The 27,843-nt window shown below is 31.2% G+C and overlaps 1 protein-coding gene and 1 long non-coding RNA gene across 3 annotated transcripts in view; one reads left to right on the forward strand and one right to left on the reverse strand.

Annotated features, from left to right (window-relative positions):
* LOC118182364 (cytochrome b5-like) overlaps positions 1-27,843 on the forward strand; it is a 121,737-nt gene that overhangs the window by 54,137 nt on the left and 39,757 nt on the right. The gene's annotated exons all lie outside the window — the stretch shown is intronic.
* On the reverse strand, positions 963-27,819 carry LOC146996909 (uncharacterized). The gene is made up of 2 exons (XR_015041782.1): positions 27,394-27,819; positions 963-1,151 (listed from the first exon to the last, which is right to left on the reverse strand). It is a non-coding gene; the product is annotated as an uncharacterized LOC146996909 (long non-coding RNA).

Below are 27,843 nucleotides of genomic sequence, written 5' to 3' on the forward strand. Positions count from 1 at the left end.
ATCTCCTTTACTGAAAAACTAACATTGATCAATAACAGTATGCAAAACAATGTGGTCATTTAATCTATTAGCATCAGATAAGTTTTCTAAATGATATTTAAATTTTAGTGGCATATAATGCAAACATTTCGCTCATCAATTTGCGTACGACCGCTGAATGTGATCTCAAACTTTAAAATAAAATATTTTGGTCAGTTTTAATTGTATGGAAATCAGCTGTTTATGTTTTATTTTTTAGAATGAGTATAACTTTTACTGAATATAGATATATGATCCTGGATCACCTATAAAAAATTAGCTTTCGTAATTTTTATAGAGTTGACTTATAAATTTAAAAATGCCATAACATGTGTACATTCCCAGTTTAAATCATTTTTGTAACTGGATTTATATATTTATGAGCAGCGGTTGTGGAGCAGCGACACAGTATTTAATTTTTAAAAAATTAACAATTAGAACTTTACTTCAAATTGTGTTTGGCTCATTTGCATTTAAATCTTTTTCCTTTTTTAAATAGACAGTTTTTCATATTATTGTTCTTTCAAATGTTGTGAATTCGCATTGAATATGTAACGACTAAGTACTTAGAAATATAATTCATGTTAAAAGTTTTTTTGATTCGTGAAGTTAAGCATATATGTAGATAAATAATTATTTAGAATAAACAATCAAGTAATGATCATGGAAATATGGGAAGACAAAATTGTTGAGTTTTAAATATCTCATAATATTTTTAATACATTGTTATGATTTTAATTTTACAAACATAACTTAAAATAATTATCTTAGGTATTACGTATTAGTATAGCTAGTGTTTAAATTGTTGATTCATAATCATAGTTTTGCTCCTTTATATATATATATATATATATATATATATATATATATATATATGAATAAAACCTAATTTTCTTCCCAAATAACAAATAATTGGAAAACCATTCTTAAGAATGAAAATGAAATTGTGGAAATGAATGATTTTATTTTCCGATGTCAGACTTCATACAACACAACTCTTTTTGCAATGGGTTCTGTACAGTAGAATGGTCAATATGGCTTGTGAAGCTTGCAGGTAAATATCATACGTAAATTTCCCGGCAAAAGCTGCAGCAAACCCATTGCAGCATCAGGATATTCATTCACTTGGTTCCCTGAAAAATATAAGAATGTTAAATTTAAGTATTACACAAATTAAGAATATAAATTAAGCATTGTTTTAATTTAGAGCTACTATTATATAGCGTCAAGAACGTTTATGATATTTATGGAAACTGCAAAGTTCATTGGTTTAATTAACCATAGAAGTTATGACAGCCAATATTTATTTTTGCTTTTCGATTTTAGTTAACACTACAAACTGAAGGAATCTTTCCAGTCTCTGTAATCCTTCGGATAATAATAAAAATAAAGAAGCAAACAAATAACGTTAAATAAACGTTTAAATAAAACGTTTTTAATTAAAGTAAATTCTGAAGTCTTCATAATACAGAAACAAATTTAAGAATTTAGTTTTTAAAAATACTGATATTTATTAAGAAGGTACAAACAAAACTTAGCAAATGAAGTGTACAATTAAAACTCTTGAACCTTAAGGCAGTAATTTTTAATATAATTGGATAATCTTGAATTCCTGAATTTTTTTAAATTAAGCAGTACTGTGGATCGCCGCAAAGTGATACTGGCCATCCGCATCCACTGAAATTGCAGGAACTGCGTTTTTAATGACCTTCTTCTTTTGACCATAAATAAAATAAATCTTTTTAAAAATTGTTGACTTAAAACGTGTAGAGGATTTTTATATTATGATACAAAAGATTTCGAATGAAGAAGAATGCTCGAAGATTTGAGTTTTTGAACTTAGAATTTTTTAAATTTTCGGGGTAAACGAGGATTTCAATAACTCATTCCGTGTAGAAAATGTTTTAAAAATGTAAAAGTTATTTTTTAAGACTCCTAAAGTTACTGAACTCTGAACTCTTTAAGGACGTTAAGCGATATTGGTGATTCAGACGCTAACTGAAATTGTAACACTTGCATTAAATCTTTAATTAATATTTATACTGGGGTTTAATAAAACTAATCTAACTAAACTTTCGAATTAAAACGCTTAACATACATTTCATATTATGAATCGAAAGATTCAAATAAAAAAAAGGGCTCAAAGATCCGAAATTCAAGATTCGTAATTTGAGATTTCTATTGTCCCATCCATAGTTAATATTAAACTCATTTTATCATAAAGAAACATATGTTTATTTTAAGAAAATTTTAAACAAAATTTTACTCTTTGACGACGTTTAATTATGGAAAGAGTATTCAGTATTACGCCTTATTATATTTTGATACATGAAAGAATAAAAATGAAAGCAGTTTTGCACTTGAGGCCATATTTTCATCTTTTGACTCATGATCCTTTGACTTTAATCTCTTTTGTACTTTGTTCCATTAATATGTTCGAAAACAAATCACCATGCTTTCAGAAGTTCATTTTCCTGTCAGCATATCTATTTATTTACATCATTCCTGATTGAAAACATGAGATATGCAAAATTTTTGCTAAATTCATAAGAAACGCAAGTGTGATTGATTAAATAATTGATTGATTTGCATTTTGGCATTAATTGTTAGTGTTACTTCTTATCTTATTTTAAGCTAGGACCGATTCACAAATTTTATCGCTGCCAATAGCAAAGGTTTGAGCTTGTTACGAAAGATTCAAAATTTGAAATTAAATTTCTCGGTTGTCATTTGGGAGTCAACACGTTCTCAGTTTTATTTTTTATAAAGAGTGTAAAATTTTATTAATACAACTCTAGGTATTGAGAAACCGTAAAGAGCACAATTTTTACAAAATTAATTTTTTTAATTAAAAAAACTTCGAACGAGAAAATTTGCGTCTTATAAAATATTTTTCTAATTGGACCAACGGTTGGAAGTAAAAGACAATGTCTAAGACCAACGGTTGCGAAATAGAGGTCGTGTAAGAAATGTTATGGATAGGATGTATACCTTATGCTTGGTATAACGACCGCTCATCAGAATTACCATTCCATTGCAACTGGATCCATTACACCAGTGCAAGGATCTGTACACTAGTGCACTACATCTGTTCTATTACACCACCGGCGCGTGTTGTCCCCAATTGAGATAATTGTTGAAAGTGATTTGATCAGAATCACAAAATGGATACTTTTTACTACATGTTATGTATAAATCGATCCAAAAAAGAATTTTTGCTAATAGATTCGTCCAGCATTATTATATATATTCATGAATTTCAAAACAAAAGTATCTTCTTCAAAAATGTCCTGTTAGAAGTTTCGCGCTGTCACTCTTAGAGACGTTTTTCTTAATCGTTGGAATTGTATTCTTCTAGAAAACGTGAAGTTGTATAACTTAAATGTGGTCTTTTACAGATTTTTCCATGCCATCCACGGTAAAAAATGGCACAGTTTTGAGTGAATTTGCAGTCTGGAGAAAATGAAAACGTCATGCAGACTAGTTTAAGAGAATAGGAGAATTATAGAGCGGGAAATTTAATAGTTACTGAAATAAACTTTTAGGTAAAAAATTTAGTAATGGAGGGTACTGTGTGAGGAGTATTATTGTGGTGCGGCATTTAGATGCTTCGAATTCTTGGCCACATGCTTGAAACATTGGAGAACTTCACGATCCTAGTGTTGATTCATGGTTTGTCCTTGAGGCATCAATTCCTTGTGAACAATTACATGACTCATGAAAATCCAAACTAGCATTGATCTGATTTTAGACTAACTACTTTGATTCGTGCTGAGTTGTCTGTATGCTATACCTGGTTTTGACAGCCCTGGATATCGGCACCGGTTATCACTTTCATGAAGAAATTCATTTTTCTTGAAATGCGTTCCAGAGAATCCAAATGTACAATTTTTCAGTGGTTACTTAAACTCGAATGTGAGTTTTTAATTATCATGCATCATCTGAAAATCAGATTCTGTTTTAAAATTCCCTACAGTCTAAAATAAATGACTCAAATATAACTTATTGCTTATAATCAACACTACCGGTAGATTCTTTGGCCGTATAAAATTTCTCACTCTTAATCATATTTCGTCATTTTGGATGTGATAGACTTTTCATCAACGGCTTTCACTTTCAACGAGTTTTGTAGCAATGTGGAAGGCTTTGTGCCATTCGAAAACTTAAGGTTTTGACAAAACATGCTTTCCATTCTGCCATTTCACTTTTCAAATGTTTCCATTGTATTTTTTACGAGCATCATTCAGACATTATCTCCCAACGCCATTTGAAATTCCGACACAGCATGTGTCGTGTTTCGACACTCTAGCATGTGTGTGCAACTAAACATGTTTAGAAAGACTCTTCACAGAACGGAAATATGTTCTGAAAATTAAAGCGATGTTCCAGTCTTTCACTAGCAGAAGCAAGCTGTAGCGTTTTCAGTTCTGTACGATGTGAGCAATCTGAAAAGCAATCTGAAAGCTTTTAACTCATTTTATGTGTATTTATAAACAGTACAAAGTCCGTAATCCGGAAGTCCATTATCCAGAATGATCTATAATCCGGACCTCAAAGCCACAAACTTACACATGCGCGCTTCCGATAGAAAGTGATAGAGAGGTTATTGAAAACGAAAAAATTTCGATTGACAAGTTAGTCGGTATTCTCGACACAGCAATTACGGGACTTGAACAGTGAAACTTTGTAACTGAACAAAAAATTATGTCTATTTATAGAATTAAATAGAAAGTATTAGCACAAAAAACGAAGCAACTGAAACAACTTACATTGAAATAAATGTTTAATAAGGTAAACAGATAAATATTAAGCTTTTTTTTATATAAGTTTTGATACCCTTTAGATCATAATTGCTCTTTATTTCATAAATTACGGTTTCATATTTTTAATTGTATAATTTCTGCATGCCATCTAACCAGATTTAAACTGATGATTTATAATCCAGAAAAACAACTAATCTGGAATCGCCGAAGTCCCGACGAGACGGATTTCGGACTTTGTACTGTATTACTTTCTTGAGTAGATAATTTTTTTGCCCAATTCAAAAGTGCTGATTGTTCTGAAGATTAAGGAAATGATTTTCTATTCATTTCCCAAAAACGTCAGGTCAGGTAGTCAGGAAAACTAATGGCATCTCTAGAATATACTGATAATAACTGCAGTGATTTTTCATTATGCATAGATAATTATCTTATTATTTTTTTAATTTATATTGCTGTTTCAGATGACCGAATTTTTATAACTTAGGGCATTTTTCGAGGATAACCAAAATCCATCGTCCATTTATCTTACACTTTACCTGAGGTGCACCATAGGGGTTGATCGGTTTTAAATCCGCAAGAACGGGGGTATTTTGTTCCAGTTTTGTTGGAGAACATCCCGTGGGAACGGATCCTAGAGTCTTCCACTCGCTCTTCTCGTATGATCAAATCCGGATGGAGAACTTTCTGCTCTGAACCCTATGAGGGTATTTTAAATGTTTACATACCACACAGGATATAAGGAGTTTCCCCTTCGTCATTCATGTCTTCGTAATGTAATTGAAAGCATGTCTGATTAGCATCGGGAAGTCTGCAGTTCGAATCATTGCGAAGCATTTTCGAATTTTTCGTGTTTCCTGCTCCGAAACAAATCACAGATGGTGCCCGATCTAAAATATGGTGGTCTATAAACCGTCACTTTCTGATTTGGCGACTGGGTAACCTCTCTAGTTGCCTTTAAGTAAAGGAGAATGTAAGGAGTTTTCCTCCTCGTCACTGCATGCTTTAGTGGTGCAATTATATACACATCTCGCATCGGGAATTCCAGATTTCGAATTCCGGCAAGGGCACTGCTCATTTTTCATGCTTCATGCTGTACAGCTATACCCGTACAAACAAGCATTCAAGACTTTTCCGTGATTCAAACCTTGATCCAATGCTAAAGCAGCCAATAGCTATAAAACTGTAGATTTTTCATAATGTTCATGTTATGTACAAACTACCTTTCGTAAAAGAAAATTTTATTTTCATATTTCGGTATGTGTAAAGAAAACTAAGAACGTCTTTGCATGAACAGACTGTTTTGCTAGGAATTGAAAAGTGGATAAAGTTAATAAAAGCTATCAGATTTGAATGATAAATAAAGTAATTCGTAAAAAGTAAGAAAAGTATCCTTTGGCCCAGGAGAAAGCCAAGAATGAAAGTAAGAAAAATATCCTTTGGACGTGGATAAAGTTTAAAAAACCTGTCGGATTTGAATGATAAATAAAGTAATTCTTAAAAAGTACGAAAAGTATCCTTTGGCCCAGAAGAATGCCAAGAATGAAAGTAAGAAAAGTATCCTTTGGCCGAGAAGGGCTATCAAGACACTTGAAATGGAAGTAAGTGCCTATAACTGTAAATTCTGTTTGCCTAGTTTCTTTTCGTATTTTTTTTTTTTTTTTTCAGTTTTCTTTTTTAAATTTATTTTATTTCATTTCGTTTTCAAGTGCCTTAAAAGTTGTTGGGCCCATACGATTTCTTTTCATATCGTATTTACATTTTAAAATATATTTCATTTTATTTACATTTATTTACTCAGTACTGTTTTGCGCATGATTATCACTATATCTTCTTTTTATATGGCCATTGACTTTTCTACAATTTTATAGAATCTGTTCATAATGACGTAAGATACTTTTATGTATTACTGTATCCGATTCGTTATTTTTCAAAGGCACTTATGTTCGTATTTTTAACGCTATACGTTTATTCTCCGAACGGTATTTAACATGGTAAATTAAATCACAAAATTGCAATGTTTTCATAGTGAAATTTGGCATTAACTTTCTTGTCAAATTCCAATATTCTTCCAAAATTTAATAATTTTGCAGCTTTATTAAATTAAAAAGGTTGTTCAAAAATTTATAAGCATAGGATATATTATAAATTTCATATTTTAATATTATATAAATTTCAGATTGAATCATTTATGCTTTTTGCATCAGCATTGTCTCGCCTGCGTTATACTACAGATGAAATTAATCTGAGATTCATGCAAGGTTCCTACTTAAGTCCTTACATATTCTTTTAACTTTCAATGAAGAGTTTTACAGCTGGAGAAAGAATATCTACTGACAGAAAAGCGATTACGCGCTGTCACCACAAATTGTTCTCTAGCTAAAACCTAAAAAAGATAAAATTCTCTCAAAGAGCATGCAATGACTTTTAATTAAACTAATTTAGGACGCTGACTATTAATATCTAAAAATGCATGATTTACATTAACTTTCCCCGCGGACTTAAAAAAAAAACGTAGTGAGCGAAAAGCGATAATTACACAAATAGCTTGTATGTTAATACTAATCTATACGGTGAGCATAAAGTCCTTCACTTATTACAAAGTTTATTGCTTGAAAATTATTTTAAATAGACATGTGTAGCTTTTGTAGGTGATAACTCCAGCAATTCAGTGTTTTATAAACACATTAATAAATGCCAGCTGTTATGTTCAACGTGTACCCGCTTTGTAGCTTGGCGAATGTCAAGGCAATATATGCAATATATATAAGCTTTGTAACTTGGTGAATGTCAAGTTCTGGACACGTGTTCTTAATATTTGCTCTGTAACTCTTGCTATAGAATTTATAGTCTGGCCTTGAAAGAATCAATACCACCAACTGATGTGGTAAAATCTCTGATATGCTTTCTATCCGATTCACGAACTCTGCTAACTATCACATCACTCACATAAGGCATATAACGTTTTGGAAAATCACCAGCGCTACCAGTTTCTTGAACTCTTGACTATTGGGATCAACTTTAAAACATACATTCCTGATGTTTTTTTCTGAAGGACTATACCCTTACAAACTGTTAAACAGATACTGATGCGCGATATTGTTTCGTAGCACTACAAAACAAAAGATAACTTCTTCTTTCATTTCTACCATTACGATATTAACTGTTCCTTATTTACAACCATTGTGGCGAGATACGCTTCGTGATGACAGAACTATAACAACACTACTACGCAGCGATAAAAATTACACATTTCTGTCTTCCAGGATTATTTCGTCTAAAACTTTTGTAATCTGTCGAAGACTTTATTCTCACTTTGAAAGCGAGAAATATAATGCTTTGACAGCCCGTCCATTTCTTCGAAATCTTATTCGTCGGATTGTGGGTATACATATTCTACAGCACTTGTTTCCAAAATGTGGGTCTAAAAACAAATTTTGCAGAATCTCAAAAAGATTTGATTTCTATAATTATGAATAAAATTACAGCTATCGATTATTTGTTAACAGTTATAATATTTATATAACGCCTAAACGATGGAAAATTAATTCCTTATAGTTAGTAAGCAACAACAATCATAAAAATACTATTAGTGAAACTTTTTGTGAACTTTTAAAACAAAATTTTCGACATATTTTTAGAATTCTTTTTGTCTACTTTTGCAGTGTCTTTATATTGTAGGGGGTTAGGGGAAATACAGTTGTAAATCTTTAACTAAAAATTTCTCTGAATTATTGAAATCAGATACTTTGTGATTCTTTTCTTCACTTTTGCAATAGTAAATCGATTATTTAGATCCGTGTATGCTTCATCAAAAGTTGCAACGGCAAACTCACAAAATGGTCCTGTGAAATGTTTATTTTCATTTTTCTCAGCAATTTTAATAAAACATTTCTGTGTTGTTTCTAGCTAAATGATAGGAAAAAAATGTTAATGTAATTATGATACATTACCAGCTAATTGTACGTTTAAAATTCAGTGAAACTTTTCTTGCTCTAGGGTTTCAGAAAATTTTCATCCTTTGATAAGGCGGTCGCATTAGGAACATGACTGCCGGTGATCTTCACAGATTACATAGCAATGCATGGTCGGAAATGCTTTGATAGTGACGGCACAAAACACAAAAAAGGAAAGGCACGAACAGTGTGACAAAATATGTTTTACTACGCTTAGTGCAGCAGAAGCTGATGAAGGACTGAGTCAGATCGCTTTCGAGTTCGTTAAAGTTTTGTTAAAAATCTATGTTAAAACAACGCTGCTGTTTTGCGTAATTTTAAAATTGACAAATAATAAATTTTTGGCGTGTCTCTTTTTCAGTTTGATTGCATAATAAATTGTTATCTTTAATTTCTCTTCATTTTCGAGATAGAATACGAAACACCTATATTAGTTGTTTCCTATTAATGAAGTTTGCTTTTTCATTTCTAAAATATCTCACTTCGAATGTTAAAAATGATGCTGAAGGATTAAATTATAGTTCCAACTGATTAAGATGCACTTTTATAGCATCCAAAAAATTGCATGATAATAAATAACGAGTTGTGCTAACAATTATTTTGGCCCAACACATCTAAGAGTTTGTTTTTGAACTTGAGATATTAATGGAAGTAAAGGGTATAATGATAAATAGTTCTCGGGACTGTCTTGGCTTTCTTTCACCGAAGAAGCAAACGTGTGCTCAAAACATATCGTATTGTCCCAGAAATATATTCTGCCACCATTACTGCTCGTTAGAAAATACGTTAACCAAACTAAAAATAAAACTTTTAGTAAATCATTGCCAAGAATACGCTCTTGTCAATCAGCACATTTTACGCTTCAGAAAGAGAAAACTAGAAGCATCTAACCAGAATCTTCAGATGCTGTTTACATATTTTTCGAATGATTTTATGCATTTCAAGTAATGGTTTTAAAAATGCAACTATTTATTTCTTAAATATTCGCATCTGATAGTTTCTTCTCTAAAATATCATTCTATATTTAAATTTCTAAGATAAAAAAGCAATTCCTAATATTCCTAATATATCCTAATATATCCGTAATATTTTGCTTACTCCTTTTCATTGAAACCATGTAATAATTTAAATTTGCGTTTAAAAAGCGCTCTTTCTATCACGTTATCACAAAGCATATTAATCTGTGTGCGTAATATCTGGAAAATTTAAAGGACTATGATCAAAATGCATTCATTTAGTACCTTTTCTGTCGCTTTCAAGAAACTAAGCATAGGATTTATACACATGATTTTCAGTTCTGTTGCGAGAGATTTGTTGTCTCACAGGACTTTATAAATTAAGATGCAAAATTGTTTAGATTTAATGACTTTAACATTTATTTTGAGGTCTCTTTAATTCCTTATAGTTAGTAAGCAACAACAATCATAAAAATACTATTAGTGAAACTTTTTGTGAACTTTTAAAACAAAATTTTCGACATATTTTTAGAATTCTTTTTGTCTACTTTTGCAGTGTCTTTATATTGTAGGGGGTTAGGGGAAATACAGTTGTAAATCTTTAACTAAAAATTTCTCTGAATTATTGAAATCAGATACTTTGTGATTCTTTTCTTCACTTTTGCAATAGTAAATCGATTATTTAGATCCGTGTATGCTTCATCAAAAGTTGCAACGGCAAACTCACAAAATGGTCCTGTGAAATGTTTATTTTCATTTTTCTCAGCAATTTTAATAAAACCTTTCTGTGTTGTTTCTAGCTAAATGATAGGAAAAAAATGTTAATGTAATTATGATACATTACCAGCTAATTGTACGTTTAAAATTCAGTGAAACTTTTCTTGCTCTAGGGTTTCAGAAAATTTTCATCCTTTGATAAGGCGGTCGCATTAGGAACATGACTGCCGGTGATCTTCACAGATCTGGTCTTTTCCGGAGGCGATTCGAAGAAGTAATCGCAGGGACAGTCGTATCCCTGATTGTAAAAGCACGTATCTGTTTCGGAAAGTCCTTTGTTATTTTCATTCGGAGAAAAGTCTTTGGGATTTTTTCTCTTTTTGTTATGTATAATAGCACTTATTTAGCATTTAGAAATGGTAATTCAATCATTTTTGTAATGTTTTTAATTACAGAAATTATTGAATTTCTGTGTAATTATTGTTTTTGGAAAGCTTAATCTTCGATTCCTTTATCTCTTTGTTTTTATCTCTTTACAAACTCATTATTATTGACTTCGGGCATTTTAAAGTCGATGTTATTTAACTGCATCAGATGATGACTGCGATAAAACATAATGAGTTGTTGCCAAACAATTCGCTTGGTGAAATTTAGTTTCCCCCCCTCTTTCTTTTTATCAGAATCATTCTAAGAATATATAAACAATTTCTGTAATAAATAAAAATATAATTTGTAATACACATTTTAATTGAAGAACGCCAGAAATGTCTTAATTGATTTATTTCACTTTTAGTAACATAAAAGTTTTACAAATATCGCTAAAACTTAATATTTTATAGTTACGTATTGACTATTTCCGAATGTGCTGTGGATACTAATCCGGTATAACTTTACTCGGTTATTATTACGTATAAGCCTTTGCAGAAATCTGAATGTTGCGGAAACTGAAATAACATATAACTACAGTTGCAGTTTAACTGCACTATAAAGTATAAGCATATAAATAAAACTGAGTTTTACAAAATCTTTTCGTAAAACTTTCAGCAATCAGAATCAACGAAGAAATTTCAAGATCGAGAATGTTATTTTAAATTTGCGAGTAAATAACATGCCCAAGTCTATATCTTCAATAAAGTGATAAAAAGCGAAACTTTTGGCTTCAGTATACATTACCATTTTCGAAGTCGCATGACATTGACGCATAAATTCCCGCTCTCATCTCGTGACATTGATTCGCATGAACTTATTTTCAAAGTCAGAAAAGTTTGGCAACATATTCAGTAACTAATTTAGAAAACTATCTTTGTGCAAGTTGTTAAGTCTAGTAAAAAGTGGAGAAAAAAACATGAAACTAATTTAACGAGGCTGTATTTTTTTTATCTGCATGTTTCTATTTTAGAACTCATTTGACATTAATAGATGTTTCTGTCCGTACTTGTTTAAAAGTTGAAAAACGAAATCGTTAGAAATAAAATAAATATTTAAATCATATTTCAGTTTCCTGGTATTTTCATCTTTAAAATGTCTACTTAAACGAAAATAGCACCGCCGTGGAGATTTCTGGTCTTAAAGCATCTGTGAAGTAACATTACCGAAGTTCATTTTTTTTAGCGTATTATTTGTAAACAAATAAATTTTTGTATAGTATCAGATCTCATTTAAAAGATGCTTTCATTCAAAAGGCTTTCCCCGAGTTTATTTTTCAACTTAAAGCTTCGGTGACTTAAATTTTTATAAACATATTTATCGTTAAGCCTTTCTTAAAATAAATTGAGAATTTAATAATAAATTTAATTTAAAACTTTTATTGCTAATCTCATTGCTTAGTTTAACGAAATTTGGTTATTAAAGGATTTAGATAGTGTGTTGTTCACATCTGTGATTTAATGGTAAATCATAAATGCAGCCAACTATATTTGGCTTAGGTTGAAGAATGCTAATTTTATGGCTTCCACATCTTTTTAAGATACGGGATAGTGGTTAGTGATTCTAACTACTATATCGAAACGGGATAGTGGTTAGTGATTCTAACTACTATATCGAAAAACTTGGGTTTGAATTCCAGAGAAGGCAATGGATATTTATGAATGTACAGTGTCTTTGCAGCATAGGGGCTCGCCAAACATGTGGCAAGTCGAAAGTCCTGTCGTGTAGATTGTTGGTAGGAGATTCTCGGACCTGTCCTCTGGAGTGCTATCGCTCAGAATTGAGGTGGAACTGGGCAAAATCATAATTCACCTATATGTATGTCACCTATATGGTGCCCAAAGCTATTGCCAACGACGGGCGTGATCTTGTACTTGTTGCCACGATGAATGTCGTTGTCTTGGTCTGATAAAGTCAGGCTAAAAAGTGATCGAAAAGTTCGTTATCTTAAAAGTTATAGATAATTCCTAATGTTCTATGAAGCTTTCAAGCTGTGATCGCATGAAGACATCAATCATACAAATCATAATAAATATGCAGGATGGAAAATAATACTGCATTTATGAAATATTTCTGTTTTCATAACGTATTTATGATAGCATTTTCATAGCATTCTTATCATAACATAAACATGTTTTTATAACATGTTTTGTAACATTTCATGACATGTTTATCATAATCTTGAATGCTTGTATAATTAATACATTTTCTTAAAAGTAAGAGAATTTCAGCCTTGGATTAACGCCTGCCTATAGAATATACATTTCGAAGGAATTTAAGCGGGCTTTTTTCTTCCAGTTGCAAAATAATTTTGCGCCATTTTGCTAACCGTATTGCAAAACATTTTTTTCGTCTTTGTAAAAAAGAGACCCGGGTTAGCTTTTCTTTGAATGCATAGCGCTTTTCTTTTTTTCAAACTAGCATCAAAGTTTTTCTACCACTAACGCTTAAATTATCATCATTCTTCATGTATTTCTTTGTGTTTTACTTGAAATGTATGATAAATATATATGGTAGGTTAAAAAATAACGGAAAATTAAAATTATGAGAAAGGTAATTCACTGACAGATACACATGATTTGCTGTTTTTTCCTCGGTCTTCCTCGGTCGACCAAAATTACTTTTCTATGGCATGAAACAGTGCAACCGTGTGAGAAATGCTTTGAGAAGACGGGCGATTGGGCAGAAAAAATTAACATTTTTAAATCACTAAACTGTAATATAATTATCGTTTTTTTTCTATTATTTTCATTTTGTTATTTAATACTCTATCCAAGTTAAAGTCAAATTATATTTAGAACAGGAAAAAAGTTAATATTCAAAAATAACTTGTACTCAGGTTTATTCTTGAACAAAGAACAACTAGTAGAACGTCTATAATTTTGAAGAAATTAAATAAAAAGATAACTTTATAAGGTATTTCTCCCGCCTTTTTAGCATTCCTTCGTGGTATAATGGCCAACACACTCGGCGCATATTCGAGAGATCCGTCGTTCGAGTTCCGGCGAAGGCATTGCTCATTTTTCGTGTCTTCCGTATCAAAAATACCTAATGTCTCTACAGTGGCGCCCGAACTAAAAAAAAGGTGGTGGATGATGATTCTCCACCAGCAGGATTTGGCGATCCCGGCGAGGGGATTGCTCATTTTTCATCTCGCCTGCTTTAAAAAAAAAAACCTAATGTCTCTTCAGCTTGAAAACTTACTATTATATTGACATAATGTAACGAACTAAAACATATGTAATATGAGAACATTTTATATAAGTTGTGCAGCTGTCGAGAACCAAGAATTTTATAGAACCCATAAGTCATTTCAAAGAAATTATATCCTTAAATATTGATATTGGGAGGAAGTAGGTAGCACATGCTGACGAGAAGAAATTTTTGTTGACGTCCTCATAACCATTTGTCGCAGCTCTTGTGTCTTGTAAAATAAACATTAAAAAAATAACGCAAGTAAATAAAAATAAAAATTCTCAAAATAAGTCCTCCTTTGTAAACAGCTGTTCTTATTCTGCTTCCTTCGGCCTTGTACATTTTCTTTGAAATAAGAGCGAAAGAGAACATTCTGTTTTTAGAAAGTAATTAAAAACTGCTGCATTGGCTAAGTAAACAAGCAATGCAAGCTTATTTTGAATTGAAATTGCGAAGGTATTCTTAAATAAAACTGTTCTCATTTTTCTGGTATATTTTATGTTAGAATATTGTGTAAATTTAACCACTTAAAATTAGGATAAATTGCACATGTAAAAGTGAAAAATATTTTGCATGTTTTTGAAATGTTTAATTAATAGTAAAACCTAAAAGGCTATACAATGTAGCCCGTTCTTGAACTTTTTAAGTTCTTTACCTACCGACAAAAAATCAGTTAAATTTTTTTAATTAATTCAGAAGGGATATCAGTCTAGATCTTAAACGATATATCGTAATCACACTACTTGAATTTTCTCATCGTATTGTCTTTTTTTTCTGCGTTTAACTTCCAAACTGTTTAATTATGAACATTATGATTTCCAAACTTCTTGCATTTTATTCCAAACTTCTTGCATTTATTATTTTTAAGATTTATTGTTTACGTGAAATTTAGGTGCAGATTTTTTGTTAACGATAATAGTTCGTAAACAAAAAATCTCGTTATTTGCCATTCATAAGCATAAGAGAAATATTAATGCAAAAAATCTAATCGCCGAAGAAAATTGTATATTTTATTGGAATCGTTTTACAAATTGCATTTTTATCGGCAATTGTAGGCGGTTTTTAAAAGATATTTGGATTTTTAATATAAATTTATTATCATCATAAAAATAATTTGACCGTCAGCAACCGTTTCATTTTAATCATGCGTTTCTATATAAAAATAAAACTACTTTCCACATACTACGTTTCAGTTAACTCAGTTTCAGCTACCCGATTTATGATAAATATTTTTAATTTAAAATAGTAGTACTAACGGGCATTAATTAACTATTCATTAGTTAATTATTAATATAGGAATTAATGGAAGGAAGGCATATTAATTAACACTCTAGTGAAAGTACTTCTTGAAGTTTGAAGGAATAAATTCAAAATAAAATGTATAACATTTTTAAACAGAAATCCCTTCTATTCTGTGCTGAAGGCAATCATGTTTTCTGTATAGTCTGTAGAATATTCCTTCTTGGTATAGTTTGTTTTTGAAAAAAGCGAACCATATAAGGTATTCCCCTATTATACTCAATAACAAAACCTTATTGGTCCAAAATACAGTACGTTCTGGATCGGTTTTTCATCGAAGACCTTACATCTCCTGTGGTCTATATTAACAAACAATTTTCTGTGAAGTCCTAGTGAAACACAGTCATTTACCTAGCGAAATTATTCCTGAAAAAAAAATTTCCCAATGAATAGACGAATTCCTAACGACAACATTAAGTGTTTTGACACAGAAGTTAAAGAAGTACAGCGTTTCACAGTTGAAGAAAACAGCGCTACAGTGACTGGGATCCCTTATGCCACCTTTTTTTTTTTTTTTTTTTTTTTTTTTTTTACTTCTATTTTCCACCACCCCCAATTTTGAAAGCACACCGGATAGGGGAATCTGGGGGTCTGTTACCCCTCTCCACTCCAACCAATCCATGTGAGAGGACTTTCGACTCCCCGTATATTTAGAGTGCCGCCATGCCGCACCGACACTATATATTTATAAACATCCATGCCTTCTTCGGGATTCGAACCCGGGTCATTCCGTACCATAGTAGGCTCCCATAACCACTATACCGTCTGGGCAACTGGTTTAGTGTTAAACGCGCATATTAAATTTCCCTCATGAATTATAAACATCAGAATTTAATCTTTATCTGGAATATAGCTACAATATTTGCGTTTAGAAATCAAATGAACTATGGGCAAAATTTAGCGAACCTTTCATGACTATGTGCTTAAAAGTGTCGAATTTTGGTTGCCATCCTTACTGTAAAAGTGTCATCCATACTGTCACTGCATTTTTTTTTCTTATGAAAGATTTCCTTTGCTTCAAGTTTTATATTTGTTTTTAAACTTTCAAATTGCTTTAAACTTCAAACCGTAGAAGGTGAGATGTATTGTGTCGCATGAGATTTCTATCAGATAGTCCTGCCAGATATTTGACAGATTTTATTTTCTTATCATACATTACTTCAACAAAGATTTAAAAATATTTTCTTTTCTGTAAGGCAAAATAAAAGACTCATTTTTCAAACGATACCGAACGACGAAATTACATTTTTACTTAATTTTTTATTTATTACTTTAACTATTATTATTATTACTTTTTTTTACTTATTATTACTTTTTTATTATTATTACTTTTTTACGTAAATGCAATTTCTTTCTAACTTCTACTTTTAGCTAAATTAAAACAATGAAATTAATTTTTATTTGTACATTGACCCTAAACCTAAATGAGTAATCTTGCTTTTAATTTTGCTCACCTAAAATTAAACAACATTGGAAAAAATCACATTTGTTTAATGTATAGTTAAGACTTAGAGTGATTCAACCTGATTCGTTAATTTGTTTTATAAACAAAACTTGTCTTCTAACTAAAAACTAAAATAAGTTCACATGAAGAGTTTAATAGCAGTATCAAATATTACAAAATTTAAGCTAAGCTAATGGTTAAATTTCCATTGGTTTAGAGAAAAACTTTATATCAATTTTTAGGAAGACTTACTGGGTATATGCTGTTCTCCAAGAAATAAAAATCGTGCTGCCAGCTGGGAAATTTTATTTAAATCGGGGATTCCCAACGTGTTTCATATTATCCCTTGGGTGCTGAGAAAATTTCAAAAGGGGTGAATGATGATCAAGGAATCGAGTGGAGGTCAATAGTTGATTATGCACCTACAGTTGGTCGGAATAATCAAGATTTCATTGATTCCAAAACATAATTACGAATAACACTGATAATTAACTATTGATATAAAGCTATATCATTTCGTAAGGGAAAAGTCTTATAAAAGAGGAATAAAAAAGGAAGGCAATAAAACTGCGATATCTCTCATTTGAGATACTTTGATATAAGAAGAGTTGATTGCATTGAATAAAGATGATAAAACGCAAGTCTGACAAAAGACATGAGCAAACTATGTTTTAGAAATTTAAAAATTATTCGAGATAAATATCTTAAAATAAAAGTTGTTACCATGTAGAGACAATAGTATATTTTGGAAGCAGGTGCATAATTGCACTATTTTAAAAATTTTCAGGTCGCAGGTGCATAAGTGCACATAATGCACTCTTTTAAAAATTTTCAGGTCGCATATGAGTCGCCATACTCACATAACACAGTCGATGCGTGAAGGGAATCGCATATACTCCTCACACGAAGTAAATCACATATACTGATCACACAAAGTGAATCATTTGTGCTCTGCTTCACGAGCTTCCTGATGACAATGATGATCTGAAAGTTGATCCGAATTAATAGCATGTGGTTCATATATTCAAACACGCTAATGTAGACTTCTCAAAATTAATGCAACAAAAAATTGTGATGATGCAAGTACCGTCACTTTATTCTTTTATTTCTTTAAGTGTGTTTTTCCCCCTTTGAGAAAATCTTATTTCTAAAGTTTTGCTATAAAGAGAGGAAACCTGCAACAGAGATATCTGAAATGTTGTGAGAAGCATACGAAGATCAAGAATTAAAATGAGCCAGCTTTCTCTTCGGTGCGGAGTATTTCAAGATGGACGCGAAGATATTAGTGATAAATCAGGGAGCGGTCGCTCTTTGCAGTCTCGGATGAATGAGAATATTGAAAAAGTATACAACTGTTAGTGAAAAATCATCATTGCTGATGATACTACTCACAAAATTGTCGTGGAAGTTCTTGAAAAAAGAAAAAAAGGGTTCTTATTTTGTTCTTCACGCGTTGTCTGTAGACTAGAATGAACAAATTTGTATGTCATGGTTTAATCCAAAATGGCGGAAATTAATCCTGAATTTTTCAAGCAATTATGACTATAAATGGAAACTTGGTGCTTGGCTTATGATGCTTAAACAAAGCATCTTTCATCTGCTTTGATCCAAGAAGGTTCAGCACGGTCACAGAAATTTCGGTTTCAGAAACTTGGAATAAAAACCTTGATTGGAAAGGTATAATTCACAAGGAATTTCTTGCTGAGGAGTGAATGATAAAATATTTTATAAAGACGCAATGGAGAGATGTTTAAAATAATTTAGCACGTTATGCTCGAAAATACTCAAGCGAGTAATCGCTTCCAATTGCAACATGATGCTTCACAGCACAAAGCCGCGTCCATCAAGAAGTTTCTATCAAAATAAAACGTCACAATTCTCAACCTCTCACCATGTTCACCAGCGTTGACATCTGCAAGCTGTTTTCTCTTCCTTAAAGTTAATTTCTCACCTCAGATATTATTATTTTAATATTGCTAAAAAATTAAGAAAGTCGCAACTAAAGACTTAAACAGTATTTCAGAAGATGAAGGATTCTACGAAGGAATAAATTCTAGCTGTATGAAAATTCTAAGCTGCTCTGAGAATGTAGACTTACAAGGATTTATACTGAAGCCTAAGAATAAAAATACCATTTTCTACGACATTCTGTTTTTTACGAACGTTGCCTTACACCTTTTTAGATTCACAAATACATTTGGCAGGTGCTTTGTGTACATTACAAAAAGGAAGCTTAATCTTTTGGCCACCTAAAGAAAATGTAATCTCTTAGTAATAATATCTGTACTTTAAATATCAGTAGCGGCAAATTAGTTCTTGCACACCTCAAAGCTGATAAAAATTCACCAATCTGCCCGTGACTCAGTAGAAAGGAATAACTTCACAAACCAATGAGTCATAATTTTTGGAGCTAAGCCTAATCATACTCGAGCCAGGAGAATTGTCATCACAGGAGGAAATCGTCGGCATGGGACTTTAGGAATATTAATAACATTTTTGAAAACAAAATCAGTGAAAGAAGTCCTTTATCGCACATTCTTAGTTTAATGAGATTAGTTTAATGTCATTTTGAAACACATCCTCAGTGCATCCGCAACAGCATCATTTTGAAAGTAGATGAACCTTAAAAGGGAGAGATTCATATTGCGAATGGTTTACAATAATCAGAATTTCTAAGTTATGTGGATGGCGAACGGATGTTTTGTCAAAATCTTAAGGGAAACAAATTGTAATCTGAATCCTTCATATATATATGTAGTAATACTGTAGAGACATTAGGTTATTTCGATGCAGGGGAGATGAAAAATGAGCAATGCCCTTGCCGGGACTCGAACCTCTCGAATACGCGCTGAGTGTGCTGACCAGTACACCACGAAGGCACCCTAAGAAGGCGGGAGAAATATATTACAACACTTAAAGAAATTGTTACCTGACCTCAGGGGTCAGTTTCTGTTGAATATCTAAACCAGTTTTAATTGATTATGACATGCCTCTTAGTTTAACTAGTCTTTCTAAAGTTAATGATATAGACTAGACCACATTTTGAGCAGCTCTGAGGGATTTTCAAAATTCGGATCACGTAGGTAGGGAGACAATTTTTGCGGGAGCTGCAAAACGTTCTGAAAAATTCAATTGTTTATTGCGTAACTATACACATTCACATATACATATGAGCTTCAGGAGTTTAAAAATTTCGAGAAATTCTGATATATAACATCTTACATTTAAAACGAGCTGTTCAAATTGGTAAAGCCAAATTGTAGGGGGAAAACATTGTTGTAATATTATTTCTTCGTAAATTAACAGGACGACAAGAAGACTTGTGAACTTATTTAACACAAAAAAAGACTCAAGAATTTTCTGTGCATGTATTTCACTGGAACGATTGCAAGAAATACTCTTCGCCAAGTAGTAATACGTTCTGACAAAATCCCAAGTCTATAAAATAAAACCAATAAACACCTCCGAGAATTTCCTTCGATGCGTTTAATAAAATCGCCTATCTAAAATGAATCATTTTATGATTCATTTTATGTCTTAGATCAGCGCGCTCTATCTTCTGTAAATATAACGATGCTACTGGATGTCACATAAAATGCAAGTAAACGTTGAAAAGCGCTTACTTGAACACCTAATTTTATTTTAGACGCATTTTTTTGAGTAAATATATTAAAATTTCCTTTTCGAAGATTTGCGACTGTATGAAAATCTCGCAGTCGAACCGTATAGATATACTAAAATATTAAATTAAATGGGAAAATTATAGTTTTATGTTAAATAATATGATATCAATTATTACCGTAGAAAAAATATAAATATGTTATAAAAATTTTTCATCGATCACGCTTAGTGTTTATGATATGAATCATATTTGTTGCAGTTTGTGTCATGCAAAATAATATTGATGTATAGGATGTTAACATCACATAAAATCAAAAAATTGATATTATCAGAGTGTGGTTTGCACGCAAGAATTTATTAGAGACGGATTTTTTTGTCACAAGAATAATTTTGTCAGGTCAGGATTTACGTATAAGCTTCACAAGCTATGGCTTAGGGCCCCATTTTATTAGGGGCCCCTCAAAATTAAAATGTATAAATATAGTATTAAATTATAGTATAACAGACTTATAAAGGGCTCCATATCTCAAATAGTAGCTTAGAGCCTCATCAAGTCGAAATCCGACTCTGTAATGTAATAGCTAATCTTGAATTCTTAGATGCTTGCTTTAAAGATTCATTCTCCGTCTGTCGAGAAAATTTGAACTAAAATTTATCTCATGCGAAAAATAAATCCGTCTATGTGATAAGTTTTTAAATACAAATTAAAACCGCTCTGTGAGACGCCAGTTTGTTTATTTTATTGCATATGATTTTTAAAATGTATTGAATTTTATTAGATGTTTTGTATTTACAAAGTTTCGATTTGTCTTTCAAACATTAAGCTTAAGTTTGGATGTTGATAAATAAATAGACTATAGTATTGTAAATATATTTGTATTTTATTTATGATTTGCTACAGTAATGTAAATAATTGGGCAATCAAACTATACTCTAATTTTTAAGATGGTGAGCGGTCAACGCCCGTAACTCATACCTTGCTCAAGAAATAGTTTCTTTTATTTAACCAGTATTTAAAAATATTTTATGGGAAAATAATATCATCTATAATTTCCGCCCAGACGGTATAGAGGTTAAAGGAGCCGAGTGCGATACCGTAGTGCCCGGCCTCAAATCTCGGTGAAGGCATGGCTGTCTATAATTTCCTATGCTCACCAGACTAAAATATTTATTCTAATTTTAGATAGTAGTTATTGGAAAAATAGTAGAAAAATACTCCCATTAGGAATTCTTCTTTCATTAAAAACCTGTGTTATTAATTAATGAAGAATCTATGTATGTATGTCTGTTCCTCGTACTGTGGAAAAACGGTCATATCTGTAACCTCTAGATTTTGAAAACACATAACCATCCACCCAAACATAGCACCTCGAAACTAGAATTTTGAATTTCAAATCTGTTTCTTAATTACTCAATATTTTTTTGCGAATTTCATGAATTTTTTATTAATAAAGTCAGCCGTTTAAGCAATGTCTTGCCACTGCTCAATATAAAATATTTTTATCTTTCATGCGGAGTTCCCATTCGGTAAAACGTAATATATTTAAGTTTCAAATTCACTCTGTCTGCCATTGATTAATAAACTAAGCAATAAACTCAGTTTTTAAAATTCTTTCTTTTTAATCTGATTGATTTAAAAATAGCGCATTTATTTATAGATATATCTAACAAATAAATTTTTAGGACTCTCTTTTTTGTAATTTATCAAAGATTTTTTAACGTACTATTTTTTAACAACCTTTTATTTTTTATGGACTTTTAAATTTTTTAAAAAAGATAAATCTTTCTATTGTGATTGGAAGACTTTATATGCAATTACTTTTAATTCATAAAGAAATCGTTCAATATTCATTATATTTAATCCGTCCAGTGTGTCCTATACCCTGTAATTTAATCTCCTTTTTTGGATTTTTTTTCATGGTTCTTTGAGAAGATTCAGCAAGTTTTATAGCACAGTTAGAAAGAAAAACGTCATTTTGCTGCAGAAATAATATATTTGATAATTGCTATAAAACAAGCTTTGTGTCCCCTGTCATCAAAGTATTCAATAAAAATAAAAGCAAAATAATATGAAGCAACTGATTCTTAAGCTAATATCAGTACTGCGAAAAAATTTTGAGTAATAGAGTAGCTTATCAAAAATAATATAATCATTGTTGAAAAGATCTTAAGGAAAGAAATATCCGTATCCATATTTCATGTATGTAATATTTTAAGAGTGGTATTATTTTCTGCATTGAAATATAAGGCGCTTTAAAATGGGCTTCTCTATTCCAGGCTTAATTGGAACATAATTAAAATTAGCTGTTTTATTAAAGAAACTGTACAGTGAGCTGCCGTATTCATTACAGCTAATTGTATAATTTGTATTGTATCTGAAGTCGGATTAGGATGCAAATCATTGTACTGGGACCATCGTTTTGGTTTGGTTTAGTTGATTATGGCAAAGCACACAAGGGCTATCTGCTTAAGAGGAAGGATGCCTTCCTGGAGGACTTCCTAAAGGAAACTGGCTCTCATACACATTACACATGGAGAAACCATGAAAATGCCCATGCAGCCAGCCCGTTCGTCGGGAATCGAATGCAGATCGGAACTACCAGTGTTTAGCGATTTTACCGCTCGACCGCTGGTGGTCCTGGGACGAACGATTAGTGTAATTAAACTGAAATTAGTGTAATCAAAACAATAATGCTTTTGGTTTGTGATTAATATCATTAAATATTTTTATAAAATTATATTAGTTGGATCCAATGAAATTACACTAACTGATTAAAAGTATTCTATAACAACTGTTTTAGGCGGCTAGTATTGATAATGTAAAGAAGTTTAATCGGTTACGTACTGAATAGTATTTGTTAATTGGACTGATTATGTGTATTTAATCCGATTGTGTACCACTGCTTTTAAACTAAACGCGAAGAGAAATGAAATCATGCTTGCAAATGACAAAGGTGCTTCTAGAGAACATTTGCCTCTTTCAAACGTCTCAAAAAGCTACTTTCCCTCTTCTAATTTCCATACTTACCAAAGAACAATTGCATTGTATTTTAAGCTTGCATATCTTATTTGGTAAATAATTTAATGTAATAATTAAACTGTATATTTAGTATTATGAATTCTCGTTTAATATTTTTTCATTACCCTCTTCTAATATTATTTGCATAAATTAAAACTATAAACATTTATTATGTAAAAGGCCCAAACAGAAAAAATTTCCTTAGTTCTTTTAAATGTTTCTAGGATTCAGTACCAGCAAGAATTTATAATTTAATGAAAACGTACTCTGATCTTGTCTTTTTGTTCATTATTAAGTGTTTATCTTTCCAGCTAATATAAAAACATCTAAAAAATTTACAAACCCTGTTACAAAATATGTATTTGATAAATAACATAATAATAAATAATTAAAATATATGACAAAAAATACAAATGATAAAACTATAACTTACGCTATACATACCACAGTGAACCTTCTCATTGTGACCATCTCTGTAAGACGACCACATATGAAAAAGGCCAGTATTTTTGAGAATGTGAATAAACACCATATTGATTATCTCTTCTGAAAGCTGCTCATTTCTGTTGAAATCGAAGTAATCTGCAATCATGGATGATTGTCTTATAGAGGATTCCATTTCTAAGACAAACGTTCACGTTTCCAGATTCTGTTGGTCTTCTGCGAACTGTTTTTCTTTGGTAGATAAGGCGCAATATCGATATTCATTTATATTTTTAGAAATACTGGTCATTTTCAAAGATGGTCGCCCTAGGAACTAGGGAGTCAATAGAGAGTTCAATATATGTTTAAAATAATCAAAATTAAACCTTCAATATTTGATGCTAAATTTCTTATGAAATGCTTATAAAATAAATTTAGAGCTTTTGTTTTAAAATCCCGACTTCTTATAAGAAAATTGAAATATTTTAGCCTAATTTCCTTTCATAATGGTTTGCCATAATTCTGATGTTTTTGTTAATACCATCATCATGAGATTTACCTGCAGTGCTGAATCAAAAATTTTTTATTAATCTTTATTTTTCAGTCATTCATATCGACACTAATTCCGTATAAAATGCACGTTTTTAAACTTCTATTATTTATTCTATTCTATTATTCTACTAAGTCTAATTTTTATTTTTTTGAATATGTTGGATGGAAATATCTATCATTAAAAACCACATAATCTCTTTTACGTTTTAATTGACGGAGGAGAGGTAATAGAATTCAATACCATAATTTAATTACCATAATAAAGAAAGATCGTAGCAGCTCGGAAATAATATGAAATTCTTGATTTTTATTAAGAGGAGTAACTCCGGATAATTTCTTGTTAATGAAAACATAGGTAACTGAAGTCCATTCAGTACTACATAAAATTAACCCAAATGATGTGATGTCTTTTTCAGTCTGTAAAACGATCAAATTTATATGAAATTAGAAAGTGAACAGCTTTATTGTCTCGCTTTACAAGTAAGTATAAATGTTGTTGTTATTTAAATTAAATAAAGTTAGGTTACTTTGCAGCTCTGCGACCACAGATTGTGTTAAATAGGTAATTTAACAAATATTTTAGGTAGACTTAGTAAATAATATTTTAAGTCCCATACGATATTGCAATGACATTTTTTCCCATGCGATTCAATCAGTGTCAATATCAAAGCAGCATTTAAAGGGTATTATCGACGCCTATGATAGATATCAGAGTTAATACAGATGTTTTGCACTCCTGTAAATTGTATATACAAACGTATTATTCAGTTTAATTGTTCATAGTGCAATAAGGTATTCGAAAATATATAGAGAAATGAAACATCATATATATATATATATATATATAATTGTATAAGAAAAGAAGACTATATCAGTGCAAGTGCAAGGTATTCATTTTTATCGTAAATACCTTATTTATGTATTGATGTATTCTATTATTTATAAATACCATTTACATAAAATATTTTAAATACTAAACGAGGAAGCTGATGTTCTTTTGTAACATTTAAAAAAAGATTTCTGCGAATATTTTAATGATCGGTACAGTATTTTATATCTCGTACACTTTCTAATTTCGAATGTTTTGCACTAACTTATGAAGTAATAACATAAAAGTCTTATGTAATATGCATTATGTTATATATAAGATTAATTTTATTACATAATGTTAATTAAAAACACTTTATACAATAACGTTTATTAAAAATACTGATAAATATATTCATACAGTTTCTAGTAAGCCGTAAAAAGTAAAGTTTAATAATTTTCTAGTATTTTACCTTAGCTTTCCAATATTTGAAGTTCTGGGAGAGTAAAAAGTTTTATATACACATATAAGTGTGGGGAAAATAATGGCATTTATTTAATTATTAGCCAGCGGTTTTAGGTTATAAATAAAACTTTTTAATTCTTCAAAAACTCTTTGTTTTCTTGTGTTCCAAGTACAAATAATTAAATTAATATTTTAAGCATAAATAATTTAATTTATGCATATTATATTTAAAAACCAGAGCATATGTTGGTCTCATTCCTTTTACTTTCAAGTCCATTTAATAAATATAAAATTGGTATCCAACGAAAGAAAATTTATCTCTGAAAACAAATCTAGGATAACGTTTCTGTTTCTCATTCTCAAGAAACACATATTCTTATTTTTAGTAAACAGCAGCTGAACTTGGATCGTCTTCTCAGATAATTTTAATTAAAATAACGTTTCATAAAATAAATATCAATAATAAAATTAAATACGAATAATTTATAAAAAGTGTTCAGTACATAAATGTAATGTATAAATTCTTATACTAAAACACCAATACTTTTTTAAACGTGTTCTTCAGAAATATATATTTTTAAATGAAAAATATTTTCTCTACACATATCACATTTCAGTTCACTTACAGGCGATACCATTTTAGCTTTATTTTTAATTCATTTTTATTTTATCACTTTTAACTCAGAATTTAACGTACCGCATGGTATTTAGTTAAACAAAATGCACAATTTAAGAAATTCAGGTATGAAAAAATAATAAAGTAAAAATTATAACTTTTCTTTAAATTTTCATTATCATAAATTTTAGGACTGATGTGCAGAGAAGGTTTAAATGTCAAATTGAAAATTGCATACATTGTTAGTATAAACAATATGTCTGTTATTATGTGCACTTCGTGGATAATTTCTACCGAATTGAGGGAGGAATTTAATAAAAAATTTCTGTTAAAAAGTAGGAAATATATCTATTTCATAGTTTTTATACATATACTAGCGTATATATGTCTATATATATATATATATATTACATAACACTTTATAAAACGACATTTATTTAAAATTATATCTCTCAAAAGTTGCGTTTGAATCTTACTCACATTTTCCCCTCAGTTTAGTCTAAGAGAAAGTTATGACACAGAGACATACAGTTCTGTTTAACAGGGAGATTCAAATCCTTTTGGATACAAACATTCGGGATATACAGAGGATCACGTCACGAATTTCTGTGTGGTACAGAAGATAACATCACAGGTCCAGAGAGATGAAAATTCAGTGTAAAAGAGTCAACATGATTCACAAGCATGCAGCCAGTCATTAGCAGTTCCATAAGAAAGAGTTGGACTTGTTTTTCTCGATAGAGAGTGCTCTTACATTCTTTCATAGGAATAAGGAGAAGGAAAACACAGAGATGAAGAACGTGTTCCTTTCATATATATTCTACGGGTAGACGAAAAGTACTAGGGTAGGGAATAAATACTCAATCGATAAGTTTTCAGTACAATGACGCTATAATTGAATCATGCTACTTGATAGAACACAAAACTAGATCTTGTATTTTGCATTTCAGGGACGGTTCACAAAGGGCCCTCTCATACGAGAACAATCCGATTCATAAGTTGCGAGGAATCTTGTGCAATCGGATTGGGTCGGAGATGGACAAGCCATCGCCAGTGTTAAGGTTTCTAGCAGTAATAGTTAAAACGGGATGTCCATGCCATGGTATATAGGAAAGTACCTGCTGGATATTCGGTTCCTGGCTGGAATCTCTTGGGTCCTTGGCTTCAGTAGGTTCCTTCCATAGCCGAACGAGATGGGGGCGTAGAGGTCATACTCAGCGAGTGGAACCTTGGGTAGAGGCGCTGGCGTGGGTGGTATGTACTGAGGAAGGATCGGATAATCTCGTGTCCGATGGTCCAAAGAATTGACGACTGGAACATACAAATTGGTTCCGTACCTATAATTGTCATAATACATAAGAAGGAGGGGCTTACGCCATCTGTAAGCTACGTCCACCATCTTGTATGTGTCTCTCGCTAAATAAGTTTGCGAAAGAGTTGTGTTATTCGTTCGTTTCGATGAAGGAGAACGTACTAGTTATTCCTCGCAGTCCGACTTCTGTCTCGGTTTAGGAGCCCCTAATCTCTGAAGAACGACACTGTGGCCCAGAATCCCAACGGATAGAAAA

Source organism: Stegodyphus dumicola, chromosome 6 (genome assembly GCF_044657685.1).
Source record: "Stegodyphus dumicola isolate Sdum_Otavi_A_Nest chromosome 6, ASM4465768v1".
In the NCBI taxonomy this organism is placed as follows: Eukaryota; Metazoa; Arthropoda; class Arachnida; order Araneae; family Eresidae; genus Stegodyphus; species Stegodyphus dumicola.